This window comes from Bubalus kerabau, chromosome 7 (assembly GCF_029407905.1).
Source record: "Bubalus kerabau isolate K-KA32 ecotype Philippines breed swamp buffalo chromosome 7, PCC_UOA_SB_1v2, whole genome shotgun sequence".
NCBI lineage: Eukaryota > Metazoa > Chordata > Mammalia > Artiodactyla > Bovidae > Bubalus > Bubalus kerabau.
Window position 1 is genome coordinate 13,809,916 of NC_073630.1, and position 22,448 is coordinate 13,832,363.

The following is a 22,448-nucleotide window of genomic DNA, read 5'->3' on the forward strand; positions in this document are numbered from 1 at the left end:
CAGAGCAGCTAACCCGATATGCCACAAATATTGAGCCTGTGCTCTAGAGCCTGAGGGCCACCACTACTGAGCCTATGTGCTGCAACTACTGAAGCCTGTTTGCCCTAAAGCCTGTGCTCTGCAACAAGAGAAGCCACCATAATAAGAAGCCCATGCACCTCAACTAGAGAAAAGCCAGGGCAGCAACGAAGACCCAGTGCAACCAAAATAAATATTTTTTTTGAAGTCATTTACAGAAAGACTTTCCAACTATGACCTAAACTCTGGTGTTGTGATTACCTGCTAGTATCCCTAAAATGCCAACAATGAAGACATATTTCCTTGACTTCATCAGTTAATTTATACTTTGCCTTGTTTTGATTTTGAAAGTTTTATCCTGTGAGTTCCTTTCCACAACATGTTCCCCTACGAAGAGATCTTTCACAAGGTGCTTTTGCAAATCTAACTCTCCTGAAACAACACATTCACTCTGGGATCCAGTGAACATTATTTGACATGCACAATTAAAAGAAGGTATCTAATACAGATGCCCAAAAATAACATAAAAAGATGCTCAATATCACTATCAGAGAAATGCACATCAAAACTTCAGTGAGGTATCAACTCACACCTGTCAGAATGGCCATCCCCCAAAAGTCGTCTACAAACAATAAACACTGGAGAGGGTGGTGGGGGCAAAAAAGGAATGTAAATTGGTACAGCCACTATGGAGAATAGTATGGAGGTTCCTTAAAAAAACAAATATAGTAAAGTTTAAAAATAAAATAAAATTAAAAAAAAAAAAAACAAACAAATATAGAGCTATTATATGATCCAGAAATTCCGATCCTGGCATATATCCAGACCAAACCATAATTCAAAAAGATACACGCACCCCTGTGTTCACGGCAGCAGCATTATTCACAGTATCTAAGACATGGCAAAACCTAAATCTCCATTGACAGAGGAAGGAATAAAGAAGATGTATTTATACAATGGAATATTCCTCAATCACAAGAAAGAATGAAATAATACCACTTGCAGCCACATGGATAAGCCTAGAAATTCATGCTAAGTGGAATAAGAGAGAGAAAGATAAATATCATTTGGTATCAGTTATATGTGGAAACTAAAGTGATACAAATGAACTTATTTACAAAACAAACTCAGACTTAGAAAATTAATCCATGGCTCCCAGAGGGGAAAGGTGAGGGGATGGCATATAGTAAGAGTTTGGGTAGAACATGTACACATGACTATATATAAAATAGATAATCAACAAGGAACTACTGTACGGCACAGGGAACTCTACTCAATACTCTTTAATAACCTATATGAGAAAAGGATCTGAAAAAGGATAGACATATGTATAACTAAATCACTTTGCCACCCATTTGAAACTAACACAATGCTGTAAATCAACTATACTTGAATGTAAAATAAATCTTTTAATTAAAAACAGTTTCTAAAGAAGAAATTTCTTCAATTTCTAAACAATGCTTAGTAAGAGCAGTTTAGTCATCTAACCAAACGAATAGAGCATTTTACTTATATTTTAAAAGCCTTGTTAAATAAGATTATAAAAAAAGGCATCACACAACACAAATTTTAAACATAGTTTGATTATTATATTGATCACTTAGAAATGGTTGCAGACCTTTACTATCCAATTAGCATACATCTTGACTAATTTGTACCCTATTGAAAACATAATTATGAAGTAATTATGGAAACTTAAAATGTCATTAACTTCATCCTCCATGGATTTGGAAGCCTAATAAGACTCATCTAAATTTTGGAACTCCCCATTTAAAAAGTCAAACAATACATAAAAGAAGATAAAACTTATACACACAATCAGTGGCATTTGTTCTTTTAAAATTGTTTCCTCAAAAGTGTCTTGTTTATTAATTTGCCATCATTCTCTAATCTTCATTGTCCTTTTTTAAATTTTTTAGGGTGCCTCTAAACTTAAAACTTGAATGTCTCTCTTTACATTTGTATAAGTTTGCTATGTACAGGTATTTGTCACTATATTTATATAATTTTCTGTGGAATTATCGTACTGATGCGAATATATGCTTGTGACCATTGACAGAAAAATTAAATCACTGATATAAAAACTTAAAGAATATGCTTATTCCTCATGGATAATACTGTTTGATCTGAATCCAAGTTTTGGGCTTTCTTGCTTTTTTCTCTGAATTTTAATTTTAACTTATGTATCAGCTATAGAAAGGAAAGATAATCCTGAATAACATTAACTATGCAATTTTATCTTCCCAGGTGGTGCTAGTAGTAAAGAATCCCTCTGCCAAAGCAGGAGATGCAATATACAAGTATTCAATCCCTGGGTTGGGAAGATCCCCTGGAAAGGAAATGGCAACCTACTCCAGGATTCCTGCTTGGGAAATCCCTTGGACAGAGGAGCCGGGCAGGCTACAGTCCATGGGCTCGCAGAGTCAGACATGACTAACTGACACTTTCACTTTAACGCTTCCAGGCAATTTTAAGGAAAAAATAAGAAAGTTTTTCTTCTACTACTTTTTTACTTTGTAGAAATTAAAAATGCTAGATTTCAATTTGATTTTGATTCTGTTCTCTGAAAGTCACCAAACAACAACAACTAAAATGAAAATGAAGAGGAAAAAAAAGAAGCTATCTTTTTGTGATTTTAACACCAAACAGGAATCTCTGATATTATCTGCCAAATTATTTAAGTATAGACAATAGGAAGGAACCTTCTGAGAAAATGCACCATCTTTTTAAGCAGCTGTAGCAAATGGATGCTTTTTTCTTCCCATAAGTGTTGTAGTTTTTAAGAGCTTAGAGTGACAACATCAACATCTGATAACATTCTAGATGCTTTAAACACATACCACACAAACAGAACATACCCTACAACATTTATGCATAGTATTTTTATGTTTGTGGCAAATTTTACAGAGGTATATATACATACAAGAGATTTACTTTTCAAAATGTGAAGGTCTTTATATGATTTTTTAATATATTCTTAGATGGAACATCCCTTATGTGTCTTTATAAACTCCCTCTCTGCTTTTCCCTAATCTATCATGGTTTCCTCAGGTAAATTTCCCACTATTTTTTGTTCCAGATTTACCTAGTATGCAAATAATGTGTTCCTTCAAACATGAGCCCTTTATTTTGTATCTTTTTCTATTCACCCTCTCTTGATCATCATTGCAGTAACTGCAATAACTTTCAAGGAAATCAGTTGTAAATCATATCATAGTAAAATGATTACTTACATTTTGAATGCTATCTACAAATATCTTAATATTTTAATCCTAACAATAACCTTACAAGGTATATAATTTTTTCTCCAATTATAGAAATAAATGAAAGGTCAGAGAACAACTTATCCAAGTTCACAAAGTCAGTAATTGGAGGAGCCGGTTAAACCTATCTCAACATCAGCTCTGTATTTTTTCCATTACATCTATCTGCCATTATTAATCCAGGTCATCAAAGAATAGACTGTGCTCAGTATCTCTTGTTTAATAAGGCACAGAACTATGTAATTCATTTAAGAGTGATATCCATCAAAATAGTTAAAACCAAAAATAATTGCAGCACTTAACAGGGTAAATGTCAATCATCTAAATATTACCTTTAGGTGGAAGAACTATTTCTCTAACAATATCAGATAAACTAGATGTCTCTACATTTAATTACTGTGTGCTTTGCTCCTGCTTTGGTACATGTTTTTCATCTCCAACTAGCATTTCATTGTTTGATTCATTTTCATTTACCAATGAAGATTTTTGTCTATTTTCAGATTTCAAGCATTTAGAAATTTATGGTAATTTGATTCATACCAACATACTCCCAGGTTTTCATTTTAAGATGGCATCATTAAAACTGTTAAGCACAGTGTGAGATTGGAGTGGCATTAATTTTGTCACAGACTGGGAAACAGTTTCATTTCTGCTTGAATTTGAAAGGGACTTTGGTCTTTGCTCCATGAATTCTTCCTGGCATAACTTTTGTCTTCTTTATAACATTTGTCTCAGCCTGGCTTTCAAGCTACTTAAACCATTCTCTGGACAGTTTTGTTTTAATTAAATTAACCCCCATTTCATCATTTAAAACCAAGATTTATAGATGCTTTTTAATATTTAGGGGAAAACCCCTTTCCTAATTCCATAAGTTTACCACTGACTACACATTCCTCTGCTCCCTCCTTTAGAGAAAAACTCCTTTAAAGGGTTGTCTATATAATTGTTTTCTAATTCTCCCGCATTTTCTGTTTCTCTTGAGCACATAGAACCACCTTCTATAAGTTTACAAAGCATGGCTGTATCGCTAGAGCCAGCGACCAAGTTTTAGTACTTACCTTACTTAGCCTGTCAGTAGCACATGATATAACTGATAACACCCTCCTCCTTCAATTTATTCACCTAGCTTTGGGAATCACACTTCTCTCCTGCTCCCATCCCCCACTCCAACTCTCTCCCAAAATTAATTAACAACAACCTTTTTAAACAGACCTGGGAGACTTAAAGAGAAAGTTCTCACACCGTGTGACAGTAGCAGAGCCCAGCAGGAAGAAGAAAGACCCTCTTCTTTCCTGGCAAGGACTCAGACAATGAAAAGTCATGGGCTCTGTTTACTGCAGCCCTTCCAGCTTCCTTCTCCTCTATAAAAGTGTTCTCCCTCCCTCACCATACAGGGACTTGCTCAAATGACTCACCAATGCTGCAGATCCAGAATTTCAATTTGCTGTTGGTCTGGAATAAATTCATCCTTGCTAGAGAAATATCTGGCTGTCTATTTGTTTCAGGTCAGCATTTGGTGGCCCATGCTGGGACCAGAGAAGACTCCAGAAGGCTCTGAAGCTGGTGAGAAAACAGGTGCAGTGTTCACAATCGAGCCCCTTGTTCGCTGCATCTGTGCTAAGTCACTTCAGTCTTGTCTGACTCTTTGCTAGCCTATGGACTGTAGCCCGCCAGGTTCCTCTGTCCAAGGGATTCTCCAGACAAGAATACTGGGGTAGGTTGTCATGCCCTCCTCCAGGGGATCTTCCCAACCCAGGGATCAAACCCAGGTCTCCCGCATTGCAGGTGGATTCTTTACCAGCTGAGCCACAAGCAAAGCCTGTCCAGACCTTATTCAGGATCTATTTAAAGTCTTCCTCTTTCTCCTTAAGGCCTTGTTCTGTTTACAAGTACTCATTTGACACTTGGTTCTGATATTGATATCATACTATTTCATCTGAAGCTGGCTGAAAATGCCTTCAGCACAATTCCTCAGGAAGGAGTTGCTTCAAATAAAACTGCCTTGTTCCCTCTTCAGCCTATTTCTTTGGAAGGGCTGTTCTCTAGAAATGGGCTGAAAAAGCCTTTGGCCTGGCTCCTCTGGGACTAAGCAGTTTCCTTTGAATCGACAGGGATTGATTTGCCAGTTGTTTGGACTGAGTCATTTGTGCTGTAACTTGTTTGAAAATTGTTCTTTAGTCTAGCGCAAAAACCTCTAGGAAATGGGGTCCCAGTTTTCTAAGTATTTTGAGGCCACCTCCCCGCATCCTTTTCCCTTCCCCAGGATTCCAGCCCATCCAATACTTTTTAAAAATAGCCCTTCCTCTTGTGACTTTCTAACCAAATGACAAAAGGCATTTAGAACATCAATGACCATTATGGAGAAATTTTGAAATGTACATATCTAATTTTCTTAAAACCAAATTGGATTACAATAACTAAAATTTCCAGAACTGAATGGAGTACTTATTTCATTTCGTATTTTGAGGCTTTCCAACTTTATCAGAAAACTAAACTTGCCCCTCCAAAAAACATGATTTTAAGAGGAACTGAGGAAAACAAACAAAACAATATAAAATGGTCCCCAAGCTACCAGCCTTTTCTTCCTTCACTTCTTTGCCTCAGACATCACCTTTGGGTGGTCTTGACCCTCTCCTTCTGCTCATCGTGGCCCAACTTCACCTCCTGTACTATCTTCAGACCTTCCTTCCACACTGACTGCATCTACGCTATACCCTCAAATTTCCTCACTAAACTTCCCCTTTTCTCTGAAACTCTTATTCTCTTTTCCTATCAACTTGTCAGAACTGTCCCTTTAAAATTGTTTTCTGGAACTTCCTGGTGGTCCAGTGGTTACTGGACCTGTGCTCCCAATGCAAGGGTCCTGTTTGATCCCTGATCAGGGAACCAGATACCAGGTGCAGCAACTAAAGATTTGGCATGTAGCAATGAAGACTCCAGGTGCCACAACTAAAACCTGGCACAGACAAATAAAAATTAAAAAAAATAAGCTTTGAAGATCCAGAAGCTAACCTCTTAGCAACTTATACTCCCTGAAATAAAAATGAACTGTAAGCCATAGTCAAAGATTTTTTCCAAAGTAACTGAAAATCCTCACAATGTTGCTAAAGAATTTAATATAGGCATTAAAATTTATCAACCTGGTTTCTCTAAATTATATCAGCTGCTTCATATGTTTGTCAGTGAAGGGCAGGCTTAGCGCTGGGTGAAAACTGCTAAATGAGGAAATCCTGAAAGGTCTCTAGAATTAAAAATGGGCAACCAGCCCACTAGCTTATTACAGCTGATCCTTGAACAACACTTGTTTAAACTGCACAGGTCCACTTATATGCAGATTTTTTACGATAGTAAACATTACAGTTTTAAACATTACTACACAATCCTTGGCTGTTGAATCTGAGAATGTGGAACTGCAAAATATGAGCACATAAGATAGGGTCCCCCAGAGAAAGGCAATTAGGGATGGCTTTCTCGACATAAAAGACAATTTTGGCCTTAAGCTGCATTGTGATCTAAGCCTGGCCATGATGCCAGTCCTTGAACAGGTCTTAGTAATTAAAGATCCTAAGGGAACAAAAGAATGCAGAAACATTACCTATTATCAGGCAAGAGAAGTAACAATAGCAAATAGCAGTTGTAAAGTTTCAATGGTAAACATTAGCCTGAAACATTCAACCACCAGATGTACTGAAACCCAAAGGCTGATGATATTGACCTTTTCTGCCCCTCAATTAATAAAGCTTAGACTGTGTGAACCACCCAAGCCCCTTCATGAATATGCATGTATCTTTACCTTAAACCTGGAAGTTTTTAAAGGTAAAACTTCCAGTTTTGCTGTTCAGAGAGATGGTGCTTTGGGGAAGATGCCTGGTGTTCACCTTACTTGCTGCAAGTAATAAATCCTTCCTTCTGAAATTTGACTGGGTTGTGTCTTTCACTTGATACCCACCAAGAAATAAACCCATTTTGGAGGTGATACAGAGGGAATGAAACCACATATACAAAGGCCGAATATGAATTTTACATGGATTTTCGAGGGTCGTACCCCTAATCCCCTCATTGGTAAAGGGTCAAATGTGTAAGATTTGGTTCAGGCAATCACTAGGCAACTTTATCAGGCAATTTTTAGTGCTTTTTCAATGCCAGTTTATTTGAACAAAATTGAGGCTTATCCACAAAAATCTGAGGAAACTGTCAATATTACAATCAACTTCACATTATTTTTAAAGAAAATTCTAATCTTTCTTCAGATGTTAACGCATCACAACTACCTTTTATCTGACAAACCACCTCTCTTGTACTCTAGATGAATCACCTCCAGGGCAAAATTCTCAATTTTTACCTTCAGCTCCTAAATGAAAGGCTCTTAAATGAAACCAAAGCCTCCTAGTGAAACAGAGCAGACCCCTGTGGGGCTCCCAGGTAGAGGCCTTTTGTCCCCCATTTCTTACAGGCAAGACACCAGCCTCCATGACCTTCCCTGATTCCAAAGGGCAGATTTGAACCCTTGCTAATCAAGAGAGTAGCAGCCATGGAACCACCTGAGACAAGATGAAAGGAATGCAAACCCTGCTCACACCCTAATCTTGTCAGAGACCCCACCTTTGAACCACTGTTATAAAACCCTTCATCAGATCCTCTGGGGTTGTGACGCACAGGCAGAAGACTGGAGTGCCTCCCTTTGCCTTGTAAAGTAATAAAGCTATCCTCTTCGGTTTCACCCAAAACTCTATCACCAGGATTTGATTTGGCACTGGTGCGTAGAGAGGCCAAACTTTTGATAATACTAGTTCTCTGCTATTTTTATAAAAAGTCAGGACACTGGAAAAGAGACTGTTAAAAATGTAAGCACTTTAGGATCCTTAAGCCCTCTAACCAGGCTTTCCAAACTCCTCCCAGTTCTCAATAATGGGGCTCCAAAGAGCTGCAGGGCCCTTCCCAATTCTCCCCCTTAATGGACTCGGAGAAACATTTCTCCACATTGGAAATGAATCTCTTCCAATCCCTAATGATACTGGAGCCACACTCTTGGTACTCAGCCCTGCTACTATAGTACAACCCCTGCCTTGGAGAATTAAAACAGCTCAAATAGTGGGGCTCTCTAATGAATCCCAAGAGGTTCCTGTCTCTGAACTGTTGGGTCACACTCTGCAGGTCCACAAGGTTTGTGACTAGCCAACTTCAAGACCCAGAAAAGAGCCTGCAGTCAGCAAAAGAGATATCAGTAGTTTAACAGGTAGGTGGTCAGGGAGCTTACATGTCTGAAGCAAATTTCTGGAGCGACATCCTACTGTGTGAGGTGAATGGCAAGCAGGAAATGGCGGCAGCCTTCACTCCCAAGGAGGGAGGTGGGGGTGGGGGGGCTGTGGACAAGGTTAACCAGTCACAGACATTGACATCGGGTGGGCTCATTAGTTACCAGGGAAACGACAATAGGGACATGCTCCTCACAGCCCCTTGATGAGAACAATCACTAGCTGGGTTCTGGGGCAAGTACACAGACAGGTTCGTCAAATGGCTCGTCATATGAGTTAGGTGTGGGTGAGCCAGGTACTGGCTGGGCTGGGGATGTCCAGAGCAAATAGCAACCATCTTCAGTGACCCGGCCATACAGAACCTATTCCCTTTGTTTAGGCCCTTTGAGAAATACAAATCTTTTTCTCATTAGTTTCTCCACCCTTATACATTTACTAGCCTGAGACTTCTTAGAGAAGTATCACACCAAAATTTCTTTCTCCCAAAAGAGGGTAATAATTTTAGAAATTGACAGTCATCAAAGTAACACATCAGATGAATTAAATGATCCTTTTATTTATTTGATAGCTATTATTTGTTCCATGTCTGACAGTACGAGAGCTGATGCTGGAAACATGGACAATCTGCCACTATTAAATTAGCTACAACTTTCCTTTTGACAGAATCTCCAACTCTTGGCGAAATTTACAGTGCACCCCTCATCAAAATTCAAATAGATGCCTCAGAAACTCTTCCCAGAGTTAATGTCCTGCTAAGTCACTTCAGTTGTGTCTGACTCTGTGTGACCCCATAGATGGCAGCCCACCAGGCTCCCCCGTCCCTGGGATTCTCCAGGCAAGAACACTGGAGTGGGTTGCCATTTCCTTCTCCAATGCATGAAAGTGAAAACTGAAAGTGAAGTCGCTCAGTCGTGTCCGACTCTTAGCGACCCCATGGACTGCAGCCTACCAGGCTCCTCCATCCATGGGATTTTCCAGGCAAGAGTACTAGAGTGGGGTGCCATTGCCTTCTCTGCAGAGTTAATCAATACTCTGTAAATAAAGAAGCCCTTCCAGACACGAAGTCTATAATAAAAGATTACAAAGCTCAAGGCCTCTTTATTCCTTGTACTAGCACCTGTACATGCAATTGTATCCAACTTGATGCAGCACTATGGAGCATAGACCACCAGGCTCCTCTGTCCATAGGATTCTCCAGGAGGCAAGAATACTGGAGTGGGTAGCCATTCCCTTCTCCAGGGGATCTTCCCAACCCAGAGATTGAACCCGGGTCTCTTGCATTGCAGGCAGATTCTTTACCATCTGAGGCATATCAAGAAGGCTGATAGCAACTGTAACACTCCCATTTTACCAGTGATAAAACGTAAGGGTAGAATTTTGTCCAGGATCTACAAGCAATAAACAGCACTGATATCTCTAAACCTCATACACTACCAATATCCATTCCACCAAAAGTAAATTCTTTTTTTTTTCCCTCGTATTTATTTATATATTTATTTTTTAACTTTATTTTATTTTTTAACTTTACAATATTGTATTGGTTTTGCCATATATCAAAATGAATCCACCACAGGTATACATGTGTTCCCCATCCTGAACCCTCCTCCCTCCTCCCTCCCCGTACCATCCCTCTGGGTCGTCCCAGTGCACCAGCCCCAAGCATCCAGTATCGTGCATCGAACCTGGACTGGCGACTCATTTCATATATGATATTATACATATTTCAATGCCATTCTCCCAAATCATCCCACCCTCTCCCTCTCCCACAGAGTCCAAAAGACTGTTCTATACATCAGAAGTAAATTCATTACTGTAATTGATTTATTCAGTGCATTCTTTAGTTGATGAAACTGCTCAATATCTTTCAGCCTTCATTTGGGAAAAAAAAAAAACAATTTACCTACACAGTAACACATCAGGGTCATACTGAGATTTCTTATTTCTTGCAAATTCTGAAGGCTGATCTGGAAGATATAAAGTGCCCTAGAGGTTCTACTTGGAGAAGGCAATGGCACCCCACTCCAGTACTCTTGCCTGGAAAATCCCATGGATGGAGCAGCCTGGTGGGCTGCAGTCCATGGGGTCGCTAAGAGTCAAACACGACTGAGCGACTTCACTTTCACTTTTCACTTTCATGCATTGGAGAAGGCAATGGCAACCCACTCCAGTGTTCTTGCCTGGAGAACCCCAGGGACAGGGGAGCCTGGTGGGCTGCCGTCTATGGGGTCACACAGAGTCGGACACGACTGAAGCAACTTAGCAGCAGCAGCAGCAGAGGTTCTACTTTGTTGCCGCTTATGGATGATTTGCTTCTTTGCTCTCCTGTCAAGCCTCCTCACCGGAAGACAGCATTCACTTGCTAAAGCAATTCACCTTAGAGGGACATGAATTTCCCAAATAAATATTGCAGTTTGCCCAAATATAGGTTCAATAGTTAGGGCATCTGATATCAGAACAAGGGCTACAACTAGATCCAGACAGATTTCACCGAGTCTTAAAGTTTCCCCAAACCCAAACTAAGTGCCAACTGTGAGGTTTTCCTCGGCTAGTTGGTTACTGCTGAAATTAAACTCCAAATTTCTCTCTGTGTCCAAACCTGTACTGTATGTTTTACACAAGGATAACAAATGCAACTGAATTTATAGGTGGTTTACGTGCAGGACCCGACAACATAGCCCTCAAAACCTTAAAGAGCTATTTGATAAACCCACCTGTATCCCAATTATCAGATTCCCCTTTTTCTTTTTGTACAGGAAACAGGATGGAAATACTGGGGGTTCTTACCCCAAAACACAAGAATCTCAGTTGACCTATAAGGCCTTACCGCCAGCAACTGACCCTGTGGCATGGGGATCCCCTCCTTCCTTAGTTGTTACAGTCACACCTCTTTTAGTTAAGGTCACCCAAATAAATCATTGTGGGATCCCTTTGACTATTTTTATACCTCATACTGTAGAGGCTTTCCTGAATTCCCATTAAACTCAGCACTTCTCAGGCAGCTGCCTCACCTCCCGTGAGGTCTTTTTGTTAACTGCCTTCACAGGACTCTTTCACAAGGTAATAACCTTAACCCTGCTGCTCTTCTTTCCATCATCAATGAAGTCCCTGATGACTGCTTAATGCTGACAGACCACCTCCTGACTCCTTGTGAGATTTATAGGAAATTCCACTGGGTATCACTGACTATTCACGGTTCACTGATGGTTCTTATGTAAAAGGTGACAATGGCAAATAGTGTGCTATTACAACTTCTTTTGATGTTGTTGCGGTAGCATCTTTACTATGGCCACTTCAGCCCTACAGACTAAATTGTACATTCTTATAGGGGTGTGTACTTTAATCAAGGTCAAAAGTGCCAAACTTTATACTGATACTAGATGTGCTTTCAGAGTAGCCCATGATTTTGGAATGTTGTGGGAGTAATGTGACTTCCCTAAGTCCAGTAAAAATAAAATTTAAAATGGCCCTATATTCAGGATGTATTGAATGCAGTACTATTACCTAGAGCTTCCCCCGTGGCTCAGCAGTAAAGTGGCTCAGCCTACAATGCAGGAGACGTGAGTTCAATCCCTGGATCTGGAAGATCCCCTGGAGGAGGGCATGGCAACCCACTACAGTATTCTTTCCTGAAGAATCCCTTGAACAGAGGAGTCCGGCAGGCTACAGTCCATATGGTCACAAAGAGTCAGACACAATTGAAGTGACTGAGCACTCATGCATGTGCTATTAACTACTGCTTTAGCTATTATTAAGATTCTAGGGCATTCTCAACTTTGACTTGGAAGCTAAGAGAAATCACCCTGCTGATATTTCTGCAAGGAATACTGCCCTTAAAGAGACCAATAGCAACCAAATATCTTTCGTGGCCCAAAGAAGTATTTCCCCAAAAGATAATTTACAAAAACTGGCTAGATAAGCCTAGTAATTGACCTCAGAAAGGAAAAAGAGCAAGATTGAAAATTCAATAATTGTTGGTTTTATAAAAAGAGGAAGTTCTTAGTTTGACCAAATAACAACCCAGTCTTACAGGATACTCTAAAATTTCCACTCCTCACCACTGTATATGCATTAAACCATTGGCCTATTGACAAAATAATAGCCTTCATGAGTCAATATTGGTGGGGAAACATTAACAAGGCTGCAAAAAGTGCAGCTTTGTCACATGAGTACAACCTATTGACAGCTGTTCATACTGTTCCCAGACATTTAGACTGAGTATTCCAGGTGGCACTAGTGGTAAAGAATCCACCTGCCAGTGCAGGAGATGCAAGAGAGGTGGGGTCGATCCCTCTTGGTTAGGAAGATCCCCTGGAGTAGGTAATGGTAAATCACTCCAGTATTCTTGCCTGGAGAACCCCATGGACAGAGGAGCCTGGTGGGCTACAGTCCATGGGATCGCAAAGAGTTAGACAGAACTGAACAAACACACATTGAACAATTCAAGTGTACACAAGTGGATTTTGTACAGATTCCTCCAACTAGTAGATATAAATATATTTTAGTCATGATCTGCATGCTTTCACTCTGAACTGAAGCCTTCTCTTGCGGACAGAGTACTATCTCTTCTCTAGCTAAGGTCCTTTTGGATAAGAAAACCCTTACCTAGGGAAGTCCTCTCAAACTTCATGGTGATCAAGGAACCCATTTTACTGACCAGGTACTGAAACAAGTCTGTGTTTGGTGAGTTTTACACATGTTCACTTTGCATACCACTCTCAATCCTCTGGTTTAATTGAACACATTAACAGTATTATTAAGACTCAATTTGCAAAATGTATAGAGGCCTCCCAACTACCTTGTCCAAAAGCATTGCTTCTGGTCCTTCTAAATCCAGATCCTTTGACCCACAACTGATAAAAGGAGAGATACTCCAATATTGTGTCTACTAAAAATAATTGTGTTTTTGACAGGGCAGTCTTTTCACAGTACACCTTCAGGAGATGAAGACCTTAAGCATCACACATTTCAACTTGGAAATTTCATCTATCAAAAAGACACTCCAGAAGAACTCTTTCCAAACTCCCCATCAAGTTCTGCTAAGTAAACAGTGCCACCAAACTCCAAGGAATAGACTCTTGGATTCAGGTGACACAGCTAAAGCAAGTGCCAATGCTGACTGGGCCTGCACATCATCTGGTGACCTGAAAATAGAGGTTTCCCCAAACGGAAGCAGGTGACATCTGATGAAACAACCATGTAACACTTCAGATTATGAACGTTAATGTCTATGATCTTGATAACATATGAACTTTAGATAAAAATGAGTGAGAGTTCTCCCTCCTACTCCTCCTCCTTACCTGAATGTGACCTTAAAAATTCCAGTGGTGCACTTTACCTTTAATGTGAGACAATACACCCAGGAAAGTTCCTTCCTGACCCTGAGGGACAAAAAGCCCCTGAAACTGGAAAAATCTGTCTAGATCAGGAATGCTTTCTGAGACAGATATTGATAAACAGGGGAAAATATGTAAAACTAATAAACAGAAGCCTCAAATAAACAGGGTTGGGAGACCAGAAGGGAAAGCTCTCATGCTCTGAGATAATTAATAGCAAAGCCCAGCAGAAAGACGACAGACTTTCTTTCATGACAAAGACTCATCCAGTGAAAAGCCATGGACCCTTTGTTTAGTCTGCTGCTGCTGCTAAGTCACTTCAGTCGTGTCCGACTCTGTGCAACCCCGTAGACGGCAGCCCACCAGGCTTCCCCATCCCTGGGATTCTCCAGGCAAGAACACTGGAGTGGGTTGCCATTTCCTTCTCCAATGCATGAAAGTGAAAAGTGAAAGTGAAGTCACCCAGTCATGTCCCACTCCTAGCAATCCCATGAACTGCAGCCTACCAGGCTCCTCCATCCATGGGATTTTCCAGGCAAGAGTACTGGAGTGGGGTGCCATTGCCTTCTCCATTGTTTAGTCTAGTCCTCCCAATTTCCTTTCCTCCCTATAAAAATGTTCTCCTTCCCTGTTGTTTGGGGACTCACATGTGTCCACCAAGGTGGAAGACCCTGAATTGCAATTCTCTCCTGATTCACAATAAAGCATCTTTGCAGGAGAAATATCTGGCAGTCTATTGTTTCAGGTCAACACTCTATTTTCTTTCTCCTTGTCACTAGCTATTTCTTCCTGGTCTTTCTTTCAGGTTCCTTCTCACTTCTGCAATCTACAAATCAATGATTCTCAACATTGGGTACTCACTAGAATTACCTAATGACTTAGGGACTAAGCCACCACCACCGAAGTTTTTTTAGAGAAGGAAATGGCAACCCACTCCAGTATTCTTGCCTGGAGAATCCCACAGACAGATGAGCCTGGCAGGCTACAGTCCATAGGGTCACAAGAGTCGGACACGACTTAGCGACTAAACCACCACCAGAATTACCTAAAGATTATTTGAAACAGATACCTGAAACTTACCTCCAAGTAATCTAATAAAATTTTTTTGGCATGGGACTGGCACATTGTTAGTTTTTTCATCTCCCGTGAATTGAGAATCACTTTCCACCCTCAGTTTTTACCTCTTCTTCACCTGAATCATTCCTAGGTGATAGCATTTGGCAAAAAGAAAAACTGTTTTATTCAAGTGTGAAAAGGAGTCAGACATCAGGAGTATTGATTCACCAAATAGAAAACACAACACATTTGAATGGAGGAAAACAAAACCACAAATTTTTCAAAAGTATGTGGTTACATTAGTCTGTTCATGGCAGGAAGATTAACTGTCTCAAATTATTATATTTTATAAAAGTCATGCAATTTCTTCAGATATCAGTATATTATAATTGAGGGATGGTTTATTTTTGTTATAAAATCCAGGTTTATGAGCAATATTCAAGATTTTAATATTTTGAGGACCAGAAATAATTAAGGCAATCTTCATTTTGGCTTAATTTCAGAATGCAAAGCATGCTGCTGTTGCAGCTGCTAAGTCACTTCAGTCATGTCCGACTCTGTGCAACCCCATAGACGGCAGCCCACCAGGCTTCCCTGTCCCTGGGATTCTCCAGGCAAGAACACTGGAGTGGGTTGCCGTTTCCTTCTCCAATGCATGAAAGTGAAAAGTGAAAGTGAAGTCGCTCAGTCGTGTCCGATTCTAGCAACCCCATGGACTGAGCCTACCAGGCTCTTACATCCATGGGATTTTCTACGCAAAAGTATTGGAGTGGGGTGCCATTGCCTTCTCCAGAATGCAAAGCATATTTATAAGTTAAATATCTAATCTGTACCTCCAACCTAAACAACCTTAAAATTTTGACTTTTATGTCCTATTGCTAACTCGGCATCTATTACTTAATGTCTAATTACCATTTCAGATTTCACAAAACTGTTATCTGTCTCCAATCAATTTTAATGAGGTCATCCCTGGGTCAATAGCTGCAACACTTCAAGTTTTCAAACTAAAAACATTGGGGTTGTCTTTAGTGACACTTCTCATATTCCACATCTAATTCATCAGAAAACTCCACTTGGTTTCATTTTCCTAATATGAGAAAAATTCCATAACTCCATACCACTTTCATTGCCACCACCCTGCATCATCTCTCACCTGAATAAAAAATTCATTTGCTTCTTAATGTTTCTACCTATTTCTGTTCCTGCTACTTATAATTTTCAGTAGTATAACACAGCAAACCATTTAAAATATTAGATCATATTTTTTCCTCTGCTCCTATAACTTCCACTTAGATATCTTCAGAGCAATCACAGTGGTTATTTCTGACACAGCTTCCCCACTCTTACCATTGCTCATCTCTGTGATGGTCCCCTTTCCTGTTCTTCAGCCACTCTGAGCACACTCTACACATTCAGTTCAATACTTTCGTACTCACTGTTCTCTCCACCCAAATACTCAAATACATGCATGTTTTGTCCTCTCAAACCCTTTAAATCTTTGTTCCAATGTGACCTTTTCACCAAAGCCTTTCTTGAGATATATATTTAAAATCACAACCTATATCCCTATAGCTGTTCTCGTCATCCTTTCTTCCTCCTTATTTTGCCCCATAGTGTACATCACCATTTGACAAACCGTTTTTAAATGTTTATTTTCTGTCTTCTCTCTCTACTGCCCACACTGCAATATATACTCCATTGAGGGCAGGGACTTTGATTTGTTCATGGCAAAATAGCATTATTCTAGATTAGAACCTGGTACACTATATGGGCTCAATAAATATTTATTGAATGAGTGGATACATTATTCTGTGGAGAGGAAATTCATCCCATCTTCAAACGCTATAGTAATTCACAAGAAGACTTTTATTTGTTTTGATTTGTTTGTTTGACTAAACTTAATGCCATGTGCAAAGAAATACAAGGGATACTTAAATTAGTGATCTTCTTGCCCAGATATCAATTTTGCTTTAATCCTATAAATAAATTATTTATCTTTTGAAAACCATGTGAACACTCAACCCTCTTTTTCCTACACTATCCCATCACACTCATAGAACACAGATCCATCTATATTTTTAGCAGAAACCTGCAATGAATAATGAAGTAAAAAGAGAATACTTCAGAGAAGAGCAAACATCAGTGTCTGGAGTTTTCTTACCCTTTAAAGTTCTTTCATTTACTAACCTCCAGCATGTTAATTCTGAATGGCACGATATTCCATCTCCTTTAACATTGTCCTGAAGACTCTTTCTTATTTAGGGGGGCTCCAAAATCACTGCAGATGGTGACTGCAGCCATGAAATTAAAAGGTGCTTGCTCCTTGGAAGAAGGGCTATGACCAACCTAGACAGCATATTAAAAAGCAGAGACATTAGTTTGACAACAATGGTCCATCTAGTCATGTATGGATGTGAGAGTTGGACTACAAAGAAAGCTGAGCACCAAAGAATTGATGCTTTTGAACTGTGGTATTAGAGAAGATTCTTGAGAATTCCTTGGACTGCAAGGAGACACAGCAAGTCTATCCTAAAGGAAATCAGTCCTGAATACACATTGGAAGGACTGATGCTGAAGCTGAATCTCCAATACTTTGGCCACCTGATGCAAAGAACTGACTCATTGGAAAAGACCCCGATGCTGGGAAAGATTGAGGGCAGGAGGAGGAGGGGCCGACAGAGGATGAGATGGTTGCATGGCATCACCGACTCAGTAGACATGAGTTTGAGTAAACTCTGGGAGTTGGTGATGGACATGGAGGCCTGGCGTGCTGCAGTCCATGGGGTCACAAAGAGCCAGACAGGACTGAGTGACTGAACTGAAAGACTCTTTGATTATACATTGAAAAAATATTCCTGGAGCACAAAAGGTACACATTATCTGGTTCACTTTACCATTTCTGGGACTCCTGGTTTACAGGTGTGCTGCTGCTGCTTGTGTGCAGGAACTAAAATGTGGAACTCCTGTATTGGGTGGAATGCTTACCTGGCCATTTAGCTAAGGGAGGCATAATTCTGCTGTTGAAAGGGGCAAATGAAAAACCATGGAGAAATAGTGGGGGTTATGTTGAGGCCAAGAATCCCTATGATCTGCCTACTGGATTTGACTTATCTCACAAGAGCTGGAGCAGCACTGACAGCACCATTCACGCTTGGGGCTATGGTGAGTCAAGGAAGGGCTTTTTCTGCTTGGCCAAAAAATTTTCTCAGGGAGCATGACAGCATTTGGCTCCATTGGTGGTAGAATTTCCAACTATAAAGTCCCAGATCTGCACAGGGAGAGTGAGCGAATCCTTGCTTATTTGGTGCTCTGGGTGGGAGAAAGTGGGTAAAAGTAGACTACTTTCTTCCCAAGAGACTATTTCTTTTGGTGTAGAGCAGCCTACTTCGCTTCCCTAAGGTGAGGAAAATCAAGCTCATTGATATAATTACCCACAGTACCCTCTGTTATGCTCGTGTGGCTAGCTGGCATCAACCTGCCTCCTAGAGAAAAGACTTAGGTTCTGTTAAAAGTACCAGGCATTTGCTCTATTTTACTCAACTTCTTAGGCTCTTTTTTTTTCATTCTTGCCTCACAAGCCTGTGGATATATTTCAATTCATCTAAGAGAGATTTCAAGGTCATTAAAATTAATCTTTTGAAAGGTACAAATGTGCACTGTGAAATTTGTAGTTTTGAAAGAGTTAGGCTTTAGTTTAGTAGATATTCTATAAAATCTATAATGGCATACAGTAGAGAGGAAAGACTCTTCAGCTATACCTTGGAAAAGCAACAACCACTGCTAGCATTGTTGAATTGCATCATGAGATATATTCTTCTGAGTGAATAATTCTACTAGTAATTTAAATAATGTTATTTCCACAGCATTTTAATGCTGCTGATGCTAAGTCGCTTCAGTCACGTCCGACTCTGTGCGACCCCATAGACGGCAGCCCACCAGGCTCCGCCATCCCTGGGAACTTCCAGGCAAGCGTACTGGAGTGGGTTGCCATTGCCTTCTCTGGCATTTCAATGCAGAAATTATTATATATATAATTATAATTAGAACACAATTATAGTATACTGTGATTAGAAAAACTAAATATTTTACAAAATATTACATAGAATTTAAGTAAATCACATAATCTGATTATACATTTACAAAAAAAATTGTATCACCATCTTCCACCATTCTCAGGTGTGGCATCTTTATTGCCATAAGCATTTTAATGCAGAAATTATATATATATATATATATAAAACACAACTGAACACCTAAACATTCTGGCAACCAAAAAAGCCATATGCATGTACTATTGAAATTAGAAAATTAGATTTTAACCTTTAATGTATTTTTAAACATAGCTATCACATAAGAAAGCAGCTGGGCTTATTATAGGTCCAGAGACTTCCAAATTATACAGTGTGTGCTAAAAATAGAATCTAATCACGCAGAGACAGGGTTTTTTCTTTAAACTTATTCAGTAATATTTAATTTCCAACAAATACAGATTGCCAGCTGTTAACATCCTCTTAACTGCAAAATGAGGATAAGAAATTTAATGCCAGTGACTTTGTATTTATGACTGTCGCCTATAAATTACACAGTGGTTTTGGTAGACTATTTATTTGCATTTTTTCCCACTTGAAATTTATTTCAAATATGACAAACTAATTCCCTGTGAAACAGCGTTAGTTGTCACCTTGAGAAACTACTTAGTTTTTTCGAGCACCCTTTAGGATCTCAATAAACAACTAAGTAAAACTAGAATGGGGACACTGAATGACATTTGAAGTAAAGGATCTACAACTCTTCAAACACACCATCTTATTTCATTCCAGTCAAATCTAAACCGGGAAATATTGAGATAGAAGCAAGGAGGTAATTTTTAAGTTAATTATCAGAGTTCTAGTGTATTTTATTTAACTTAGGTAAATAAAAAAGGAGTGCTGTTATTAATTAATTTGAAACAGCAGTTTAAAACAAGAACAGATGTGGTGGGGAAAAAAGGAATAGTCACCTTAGACTAAACCAAAGATATTGTTATTAGCTGTAAATTTCTTAAATGTCAGAACTCTGTTATATTTTGTGTGGCATTTCTAATAAATATTGTTAATTACAGTTTCACATATTATAAAATTTATCACCCTAATTAAAATAGGCAATTGAACCAGTAGCAACAAGTGTCTACTTTCCTTAAGAATAGAAAAAAATGTATGTGAGATAATTCTGATGTCTCATTTGGTCTTGACAATGGAACAATGTCTTAATAGAATTGAGTTTAATCAAAAAAAGTGTAGAGAATTGCTAGATGGTGAAGGCAACTGAATTCTGAGTTTCTATATGAACGATTTTTATTATATTTATGAAGAATCTAAAAATCTTAAGTAAATTAATCTTAATAAGGAAACTTTAGCAGTATAATTGTAAAATATAGCATGATAGTTTAAAAGAATGGATCTTAATATATACCAGACTTAAAATATATAAAAGCATTTAGGAGAAAAAGTCCCTATCAGTCTACATTCATTCAGAGCCACTAGAAATAACGTAGAATCAGAAATGTATACATGAATCAATCTTACATGATTGTAGGAACTTGTAGAACACTCTCAGTCCCACTGTTTCTTCTTTTCTAGTGTTGAGTAGGAAGTCCCTGGACAATCAGAAGGGAATGTGGAAGAGAGGAGTGACACTTGAAGATCCCAAGGAACAAGTGGGGCTTGTATTAACATCTATCTTTCATTAGAATCCTTGATGGTCTCCATTGAGCTCTTGCCACACTCACACCAGGATTTGGAGAAGTTAAATAAAAAATCTCTTGGGAGTTGGCCGTAAGGTACACACAACTGCTGCTGAAGAAAACAAGGTGAGCAAGCAGATACAGAAAGAAGTACATGATTTAAATTCAACCTTCCGAGAATAAACATGGCCAGTGCTTCCAAATCTCACATGTACTGCCTTCTGACCAATCTTAACCAGAAACATTCTAGGAAAGGAATTCCAGGAAACATAGTTCAGCTTAGCCAAAATGACACATTAGAAGCCAACCATACTGACGAAATAGAAGTATCAACAAGAGTTCAGTTCAGTTCAGTTCAGTTCAGTCGCTCAGTTGTGTCCGACTCTTTGCGACCCTATGAATCGCAGCACGCCAGGCCTCCCTGTCCGTCTCTAAATAAGCTTCCACCTTAAAATCTATATGCCCTGTCTTGCCTGATTCCTTTCTTAGAGAATTGAAACCTCTTATGGAGTTCATATCACAATTCTGAGATGAATAACCTTTATGGTCATGAGTAGCTTTGATTATAATTGAGTTCAAAGACTTTTACTGGCACTTGGAGGTTCAGAATCACGAAGTGAGCAGCTTCAACATTTCTTTACCTATTAACTGCTATCTTTACTGAAAGAAATCTCTTGTTTTCTGTCTTTTTTATCAGTGAATCAAGTTTAAAATGTATGGGTTTGCTGGTATTTTTATGAGAAATAAATTAAAATTCAGAGAAGCCCATTTATTATATGACAAATAAGTTACACATAGTCTTTTAATTTTCCTTTGGATATGACTTAAGGACAACTATCCTCTTTTGTTTACTTATTGATGCCTAATTTTTTTTTTCATTTCCTACCACAAGGAAAAGTAAAAGAAAAAAAGGAAAATCAAAAACTGCAGGATCTTTCTACTACCTAGTATTTATTAGTCTAACTGTATCATACTTTTTTTCCTACAAGGATCCAAATTTATCTCCATTCCTAAGGAGACCAACTTCTTTCATCAAATGCATTATCATTCTTCCCAATTTATAGTAAGGTCTCCACTGAGGTCTGCTATTTCAGCAAACCTCTAGTTTAGATTGCTTTACTGATTGAACTTATTTCTTGACCCTGTATAGACTTCTAAACAAATGGGCAAAAAGGACAAATTTCCTCAGAGAGAATCAACATTCTGAGAGAGAGTAATTTCTTCTTTCTTTCTCACCTTATAGCAGCCAACATTTAGGGTTATAAATGTGCATGATTCCACTGAGCAGCATGTGCCCAAGACAACAGGTCCCTGCCAACTGAGCAGGATGAGTTGACCCACTGCTCCTATTCGGGGCCAAATGGCTTTCTACCAAGACACTGACATGGGTGAGCCGAGATCCTCTCCAAGGTCATTTCATGCTATTGACACACTTGGAAAAGAGATTTGCAATATTTAAATTTGTTCAGTCTACTCGCCCATTAAAAAGATAAGGCAGTGAAAGTGAATTCACATCAAGGATACTAACTAAAGTTAACTCATAACAAAATATGAATATACCACTTCCTTTCTCTAATAAGTAAGCTGAGACAAAAGAATCTGAAATTAATATTAAGTGAAAAATATTATAGACCCTTGAAAACTTTTCCAAGGCTCTAACCTATAATCTTCTGCCTCAAAAATTCTTGCCAGTGTTATCCTAAACCAAGAATGCACAGACAATACTGCAGAGGCTGAATCAGGTTAAAATAAGAAGGGAAGTTACATGGAATTTTTGTTTTGAATGCATAGAAAAACCTGT

General features: G+C 39.0%; 2 long non-coding RNA genes across 2 annotated transcripts in view; one reads left to right on the forward strand and one right to left on the reverse strand.

Annotated features, from left to right (window-relative positions):
* LOC129657464 (uncharacterized) overlaps positions 1 to 7,755 on the reverse strand; it is a 45,452-nt gene extending 37,697 nt beyond the window's left edge. Inside the window, exons 1-2 of the long non-coding RNA XR_008716744.1 lie at positions 7,624 to 7,755; positions 4,697 to 4,841 (exon numbers count right to left, since the gene is read on the reverse strand). This is a non-coding gene — a long non-coding RNA (uncharacterized LOC129657464). The remainder of the gene's footprint in view (positions 1 to 4,696; positions 4,842 to 7,623) is intronic.
* A 75-nt stretch (positions 7,756 to 7,830) lies between these two features.
* On the forward strand, positions 7,831 to 14,694 carry LOC129657465 (uncharacterized). Its single transcript, XR_008716745.1, has 3 exons — positions 7,831 to 7,969; positions 8,436 to 8,517; positions 13,447 to 14,694. It is a non-coding gene; the product is annotated as an uncharacterized LOC129657465 (long non-coding RNA).
* The last annotated feature ends 7,754 nt before the right edge of the window (positions 14,695 to 22,448 follow it).